At 40.5% G+C, this 8,794-nt stretch overlaps 1 long non-coding RNA gene across 2 annotated transcripts; it reads left to right on the top strand.

The window, feature by feature from the left end:
* Positions 1-470: 470 nt before the first annotated feature.
* Positions 471-1,107, top strand: LOC131641230 (uncharacterized). Of its 2 annotated transcripts, none has more exons than XR_009295461.1 (3): positions 471-546; positions 619-700; positions 804-1,107. It is a non-coding gene; the product is annotated as an uncharacterized LOC131641230 (long non-coding RNA). The 2 variants fall into 2 exon arrangements; XR_009295460.1 differs by having other exon boundaries at positions 471-541.
* The last annotated feature ends 7,687 nt before the right edge of the window (positions 1,108-8,794 follow it).

Consider the following 8,794-nt stretch of genomic DNA (forward strand, 5'->3'; position numbering starts at 1 on the left):
CTGTGGTGAAGGAGAATGGTGAGAGAAGTTGAAGATGGTGGAGGAAGTGAAGAGAGTGATGAGAAGTGAGGTGAAGATGATGGATGGTAAATGGCGTCCAGAGGCTGAATTATGGAGGAGGCTCTGTTATATAGAAGTGGAGGTTGAAACGTTAGTTAGAGGGGGAAGGCTTTAGAACCCTTGGATTAGATGAATTCGGTTGTGGATTAAGGGTGGAGATTGAATGATTATGAAGGTTGGTTATTGAGTTTGAAGTTGGTTAGGATGTGAAACTGATTCTGTTAGAAGTTATGAGGTAGTTAGGGTTGGCCAGAAGTTTGTTATGAATTGGTTTTCTGTTATGAAATCAGTTAGGATGCTGCAAAGTTAGTTAGGGGACTGTTAGAGTTTGATTTAGAATTGTGATAGCAAATGTGCAGGGCGGATGTGTGTGTATTGATGTAGGTATGATTTGAGTCGTATTTGAATGCTGCAGGGAATTTGATGCTATGTTGCAACTGGTTTTATGGATCAAGTGATGACTCAGTTTACATGTTATTTGGTAAGGTAAATAGGTTAGAGAATTGAATTCTGAAGTATGAGGTTTGGGTTTTAATTCTAAGTACAAACGGTCTTGAGGGGCACTGTTTTTGAAATGTGCGAATGGACTGTTGGTGTTTAGATGTAGATGTATGTTTAGAAATTTGGATTTTTCTGAATGGTAAATGCTGTTTTGAGCTCCCCTCTTTGAATTGGTTTTTCTGGTTCTTTTTCTTCTATGAATTGCTGCAAGTTTGTGAACTGGTTCAGTGTGTTTGGTGCAGGTCTTTTGGTTACCTCTGTTATTATTGTGTGCAGCAAGGAGCTTTTTTTGGAACATGATGAAGCTTGAGATGGTGCGGTAACATGAAGAAACTGGTTCAGGAGTATCACATAAACATTAGTGTCCATGTTGTAATGTACCGTGGTTTTAAAAATGTAACGAAGCATGACTCTCTTTTTTGTAAATGGATTGTGGCTTTGACCCATGTAGTAGAATAATACTTTTCGAGCATGGTTGAAAATGACAATTCTTTCTTTGTAATATGACCTGAACATATGTATGTATTCTTAGATTTTTTTTGAAAATGTGATCATCCAGGTGAAATTGTTTTCCTTCCAACATTATAAGCTTCCAATTAACAGGTTGGATGAATCATGATGAAAGAATTCCCAAGATCTTATAAAAACCAAATCAACCTTCCTTGATTGAAAAAGTCAAAGTTTTGATGTAGGTTTTTTCAACCTTACACAGATAAGTCAATTACACCATGTATGTCCAAATCTTTGCGAAATAATCCAACAGCGATAACTTTGCACCCAATAACCAATGGGTCACACTTTGGATAATGAACAAGATGAAGAATGAATCCCTAACCCTTTGAGGTCTATGAACGCCATATACCTAGGGAAATAAACCCTAAGTTGAGGAATCCATGTAGATAGGAACCATCAGATTAAATCTAAGAGCTGAACCAATTAAAAACCTTGATCCCAAAGCCATGTTATTGATTAATGAATGCATGAGTTATGTTAATGACCTAATGGGAGGTATGTACATGAGATTATGAAATGCATAAGCCTAAGCCAGATAAAATTGGAAGGGTAGGACAAATTTGGGGTATGACAGCTGCCCCTATTTAATCGTCTTAAACCTGAAGGTGAGATTGGCGCTAGCCTTTCGAACATTCGAGGTGGAAGAAGATTAAATATCAAGACCAGAAATTTGTCCTGAAAAGGAAGTGTAAGTGTCATCCTTATTTTTTGTTTTTGTTATCTGCTGGGGAAAGAGGAATGTTTTTTTTTCTGGTGGAAAAGTTTATGGTAAGCAATGGTTGGATGGTAATAGCTTGTAACGTAGCCAAAGTGCCAATACAAGGTTCTCGATGGAAATGATTGTTGTATGAAACTGTGATTGGAAAATACGGATTTGATGGAAAGGTAGGACCTACGATCTGTGACTCGAAACTAGGGTAAGGTCAACGGACCTACGACCCACAAGAATTGAAAAAGATGAGGATAAGGTTGACAGACCTACGATCCACAAGAAATGAAAAAGACGAGGATAAGGTTGACAGACCTACGATCCACAAGAATTGAAAAAGACGAGGATAAGGTTGACAGACCTCCGATCCACAAGAAGTGAAAAAGACGAGGATAAGGTTGACAGACCTACGATCCACAAGAATTGAAAAAGACGAGGATAAGGTTGACAGACCTACGATCCACAAGAATTGAAAGAAGGGATGAACATCAACACTGGGGTTGGAGGACATCAACGCTGAAGTTGGAGTGTATCAACACTGAGGTTGGGGGACATCAACACTGAGGTTGTGAAAGGAAAGGCGTCGGCACTGAGGTCGAGGACATCAACACTGAGGTTGGACAAGAAAAGATAAACATCAACACTGAGGTTGTGAATGACGATTGGCATCGACACAGAGGTCGGTGAAGGGATGATAGGCATGAACACTGAGGTTGGACAAGAAAAGGATAGACATCAACACTGGGGTTGGGAAAGAAAGGTATCGACACTGAGGTCAAGGGAAGAAAAAATTAATATCAACACTGAGGTTGGGGATTGGTTTTTGAAATGGTTTGCCGGGACGGAAGGTAAAGGATACACAACACGGGGGTTGGATCTAAAAGTTTTTCCGTACGAGGGGAAGGGACCACGGAGACTAGTGACGACTAGACTCGATCAAAAGACATAATCACGAAGATGTTGATGCTTGCGAAGCATAAGAATTACATTAATCCCTCAGGCCAAAGGCGGGGTGTAACTCATCAAGAGTGGCAATCGTTCGAATTGCCACACACCAAGTATGGTTATTCAAACGGTTGAAAAGTGAGATGGGTTGAATGCCCACCCTCATTCGCACTCTAATCTTCACGCAGCACACGGGAAATAACCTCGGAGACAACGATTCTGACAAAGAAGGCCAGGAGAGAGAAGATAAGATTTCTTTTGGAGATTGAGAATACCAGGTATTGGCACCACGGTTTGAGGAGATTTGTGATGTAGTAGCAGATATCAATCGGAGTTCGTAAGGACAACTTTTTCTGTGGGGAAGTATTGTTATCTTGATTGGGTGTTGATCTGTATTATCTGGCTTATACTTTGATGCATGTTTGAATTTTTCTATGGCGTAATGATCCGCTTTGACAGATATGCTACGCTTTTGAGGATGCAATGCTATATGTAATGGGTTCTATATGCAAAAGTGCCAAATAAAGGCGTTAGTGAGATAGGGAAGCATGATCATTGGGGTCCGTTGCTTGTTGTCTTGAGATGCCAATATGAATCGGTGTTGGAAACCCTACAGTACCAAATACTATTGGCAGCTGCCTTGAGGGTTGGAATGTAGCTTTGTTGGGGAGGAAGTGACTTCATTTGACTTTCCCTACACCTTGAATTGCTTGGGGATGGTGAGCTTGAGGAGATTCCCTCAATTCACCATGTTGAGGATGAGAAATTCATACAAGGAGACCAGGTTGGGGGAGTGGAACAAACTCCTAGGAGAAATAAACTCCTATGCTTGAGAAATGGAACAAACTCTCAGGAGAAATAAACTCCATGCTTGGGGAGAGACCAAGGTTCTAGGAGAAATAAACTCCTATGATCGGGGAGAGCAATACAACTCAGAAGATTATGCCCCAAGATTCGTGGACTACGAAGGAATTTGCCCGAAAGGATCCTTGGAGAGATTTGTCAAATCTCGACGTAATTGCCCCAGATTAATTGACCTCAAGAGAGATTCCTCGACTTGATTGCCCCAGATTGATGGAAACTTGAATGGATGCCTTAGTTGACAGAGTCTTCACACAACTTACCCTTTGGAGTAATCAGCCTTTGAAGTGAATGGCTCATGGAATCGATCAACTTTTTCTGCAGTTGTTCATTGTTTGGTCTTCCTTGATGTCAAGTATTTATTCACAAGTAAAAGATATTTGTTTTGAAGATGATAATCCTAATGCAATGCTTATGCTAGCTTCGAAATCAGGATTAAAACAAAGTTGTGACATTCAGTGTTTGAATTATTTGTCATACCGATATCAACATAAGTGGTAAGCACACATCTAGGAGTCAGTTTTACGCAACTTGGTATAATGCGCTTTTGAAATAAACCCAGCTTCAATTAGGTCTTTTATGGGTTGTAACGCGGTTTGGTTCACGGTTTTAGAAAAAAGATTTAAGGCTCAAAGTCTAACCTAACCCACCCATTCTTCGTGATGTTCTCCAGTCCTAAGTTCAACTTAACCTGATATGAGCGTTCGTCCTCCAAGAGGAGTTTGAGGTGATTGAGGAACCGATGAAGCTCTTGGACATGGCAGTCACTTTACCTTTCGATTTGGTGTCTGATCACACGACCTTGTTCTTTTGATAAGGATCTTTATTTTGTAATCCTCGTTTTTCGCTTATGCCTTTTTGTTTCCCTAACTTTTGCCTGGACAAATTTTATTTTGGAGTCCAGCGGGATGCCCTAATTTTTGCCTAAGTCACTTGTTTTCAAGTTGTTGACTTAGCGGGCTCTCTTTTTTTTTATTCTTATTCACTTCTTTTTTTGAATAAGTCGTGTGATCTTGAATCTCTGATTTGCGGGAGGTGATTGTGACCGCCTCATTCTTTGATTGATGGGGATTACCATTGTGGTATTGTCTTTCCTCAACCTTTTTAAAGACAACCATTGTTGTATCTTTAGATGTACACTCCTGATGAATTTTGATTGCTCGATCAGGTTAATTGAACGCTACCCTGCCCCTGGGTTAAATGTGAGGTTTTTTTTTTTTTTTTTTTTATAGAAAAGAAACTCCTACTTCAAGGCTCAAAGGGGTTAGCGAGGGTTGCACTCCCTTATATCTCCAGTGTTTGGGGATTAGAAACAATGCCTGTACATCCTCAGCGGGGTTCTATTCAAAAGCACACAATTTAGAGATTTTGCGTTTTTATTTTTTCATCATTCTCCTTTTGATATTTTTTGCTTAATCAAGAGTTTGATATCGACAGACAGAAAGAACACGAATGGATTGATTCGAAACTAGCATATGCAGTGCATTTTTATTTTTATTAAAAACAAACAAGTTTTACATGGAAGAAACATTTAACAAAACAAGGAAAATTACAAATGAAAATGCAGAAATGAATTGATGATTGCCATAGTTGAGGAGGCTTGACTCCGTCTGGACTTGTTGATCTTGAATACTTTTTGTAGTTCCTTCCAATCACTTCATATTACTCCCAAAGAAAACTCCAACGAAGTCACCCAAGAGTTGTAAACTTTTGCCTTGCTTTAGGGATTCGAGCAATGCGAGTGATGCAATGCTCAAGATAAGAGTACGTCTTGCTTATCCCTCGTGCGGGAGCCCCAAACATAGTTACTAGAATAGTAATCGCCATCATAAATGGAAAGAATCTTGTATGATCATCAAACTCAAGAGAGCTACTTGTGGTGAAGAAGACCCAATACTAGAATCCTAACCAATTGGAGTTCCAACAAACAGGGAAGCAACTTGAGAATGAGGAGCATTGTGTGGAACACTCTTGATTACCACATGGGAAAAGAATCTGACAAGTCACCCCAGAATTTGTAATGCTATAAGGGATTCGAGCAATGCAAATGGCGCAATGCTCAAGATAGACCAGGTCTTGCTTATCCCTCGATCGGGAGCCCCATGAACCCTTCAATTTATGTGAAGACCATTTGGAGTGAATGATATCGCTTTGGAGTCAATAAGATCTTGGACCTTGTGTTTCAAAATATTACAATCCTCAGTTGAATGTCCAGATGTCCCAGAATGGTACTCACACTTGGCATTTAAGTCATATCCTTGTGGAATCGGTGTTGGAGGGGGCTTAAACTCCCTTAGTTCGACCAAGGATTCATTGAGTAAATGAGAGAGCAGTTGACTATAAGTCATAGGAATCGGGTCAATCTTTCTTGGTGGTCTTCTCGGCCTTCGTGGACCTTGTTGTTGTTGGTAGTTAAGAACATGAACCTGAGGATAAGCAGGGAGTTCTTCTTCTCTATTCTCTGAAATAGCATTTGTTTCACTTTTCTCTTCTTCAGTGAATTCAGGAATATTGGCCATATCTTGGATTTTACCCATCTTTAAAGCATTTTCAATTCGTTCTCCTACGACAACCAAACTTGAGAATTCGGAGGAAGCGCATCCAATCATCATGTTCAGATAAGGATCCTTCAAAGTATTCATGAACATGTCTACAAGCTCTCGTTCCAAAAGAGGAGGTTGAACTCTAGAAGCTAATTCTCTCCATCTTTGTGCATACTCTTTAAAAGACTCACCAACCTTCTGAGTTAAACTTTGGAGTTGTAGTCTAGTAGGAGCCATGTCACTGTTGTACTTGTAATGCTTGAGAAAAGCCTCTGCTAGTTCATCCCATGTGCGGACATGAGTTCGTTCAAGTCGTGTATACCACTCAAGGGATGCCCCACTTAGGCTATCCTGAAAGAAGTGCATTAGAAGCTTATCATTTTCTGCATACGGTGCCATCTTGTTGCAGAATGCCTTGATGTGACTCATCGGACAGGTAGTACCCTTGTATTTCTCAAAACTGGGGACTTTGAATTTAGCAGGAATCTTGATATCAGGCACTAGGCACAAATCAATAGCATTCAAACCAGAGGAGCTTCGACCTTCTAAAGCATTCAATCTTTCTTCCAAGAGATGGAATTTTCTCTCATTTTCCTCGATCGGGAACTTGAAAGTTTCAAGCTCAGAATCGTTCTCATGGTGTGAATCCTCCTTGTTATGAACTTCCACGGGCACAGGTTTTGATCCCCCATTAGCAACAGTGGTTGGAGTACCATTAGTCAACTTAACAACACTTTGTCTAAGCTCTTCTTGTCCTTGAACAACAGCATGGAGAGTCTCAAAGAGTTGGGTCATCCTCTCCCCCATAGTATCCAAGTCTTTACGAAGTTCAACCTGATTCTGTTCGAGATGGTCCATGATTCTCTTCTGATTAATCCTTGTATGCTACGGATGTAGGGAAGTCAAAGGCGTTGATGAAGCAGAAATCTGGATTGAAAGGGACCCCAATTAGCTTCTGATACGGAACCATGACATGCAACATGATATGAATGCAATGTTTCGTTTCCGAGGAATCCTAAAGTCTTTCCATACACTTTTGTCCTTCTTTTTTTCTTTTTTTCTTTTGGAATCAAAGCCTTTTTTTTTTTGTATAGAGTCTCTTTTCTTTTATTTTTTTTTCTTTTTCTTTTTTCTCTCTTTTTTTTTGAAATAGACTTTAGAATCCCCCATAAATGAAGTGGATAAAGCGATGATGTTATGCAATGCAGAGGCATGGGATCAAGGTCCATATAATCTTAGTAACCACCATACAAACTTCTGAATAACTGATATAGATCAGATGTCATGAGATCAAAGGTTCGGCCTTGTATCATGGAACCATAGGAACAATAGTCACCATCATAACAGAATAGTCACCAACGGTACCTGTCATGTATATCCCTCCCCACTCACAGGTGTAGTCTAGGTCAAGGTAGGTCAAAATGGCAACCAGCGTTATCAGTCCTCCTGAGGCACCAATGTTGTTGCATCTACATGCCAACAATGATACCCCATTTGGACCTCGACTGGGCGTGGGTCTCATGATCGCACTAGACAAGACCTGACATCTCATCGGCGTCATGACTATCCACTCTATCCTAGGTATCCTATGTGTCACTCTGGCCTGGGTATTGGGCCTTTTACCTCATAGAACATCCCACCCAACCTGCAAAACAGAACAGAAGACCCCAAGGAACACAGAATATAATCCATATGCACGATGTGCAAACAGAAATAAACATGATATGCAAGCAGAAAAATAAACATGCAAACATATATACAAGGTATAGACATAAAAACAAATAAACACCCAGTAAATAAACAAACAACGCAGGCTAGGATCGACTCGCCAAGGATGGACCAGCAACAGGTCTAGCAACATCCCCAGCAGAGTCGCCAGCTGTCGCACGCTCGCGAAAAATGAACAGAGTCGCCACCAATATATTTATCCCATAAGGGAAAGGAATACCAGGAAACCTAACAAAGGAAGGAACAGGGTCTTGCGACCAGAGAATCAAGGTACGGGAGTCGGTTACGCAAGGGGAAGGTATTAGCACCCCTCACGCCCATCGTACTCGATGGCATCCACCTATGTTTGTTTCTATCTAAAGGGTGTATACTATGTCTATGTCTAAATGCGAATGAATGCAGAATGTAGGGAAAATAAAGAATTGTACTCGCACGGGCCCTACCCCGCTGCCTACGTATCCTTTTCAGGAATCAGAGTTACCGTAGCTCGGCTAAAAATTTTCTGTTTGTTTTTGTGTTTTTTAGTTGGGCGGAGTTAACGTTCGCGCTCTTGCATAAGGGATCGCCTACGATGCGTACGAGCGGAAATAACGGTGCCCTTAGAAAAAAGAAAAAGAGAGATTGGTTTGTGTCTTTTAGGGTAATTCCACGATGACGAGAACCCACTACAAGGCTTCGCATCACTTCCTTACTTCGTTTTAAGTCTGACCATTCATTAGGTTTTTTGAAGTGTTTTTGGGTTGGTGTTTTTTATGGGGATTTTAATTTGTGACTTAGATCATACCAAAAAGAGTTTTGTTTTGCATATTTAGAGAAAGCACATCGGGGCCTACGCCACAATCGTTTCTCTAAATAACGGTTAAGAAATATATCAAGGCTTCACACCTCAATCATTTCTTCTCCGCTAAATAGGAATACAAAAAGAAGTTTTTTT

This window comes from Vicia villosa, unplaced genomic scaffold (genome assembly GCF_029867415.1).
Source record: "Vicia villosa cultivar HV-30 ecotype Madison, WI unplaced genomic scaffold, Vvil1.0 ctg.003588F_1_1, whole genome shotgun sequence".
NCBI classification, from domain to species: Eukaryota; Viridiplantae; Streptophyta; class Magnoliopsida; order Fabales; family Fabaceae; genus Vicia; species Vicia villosa.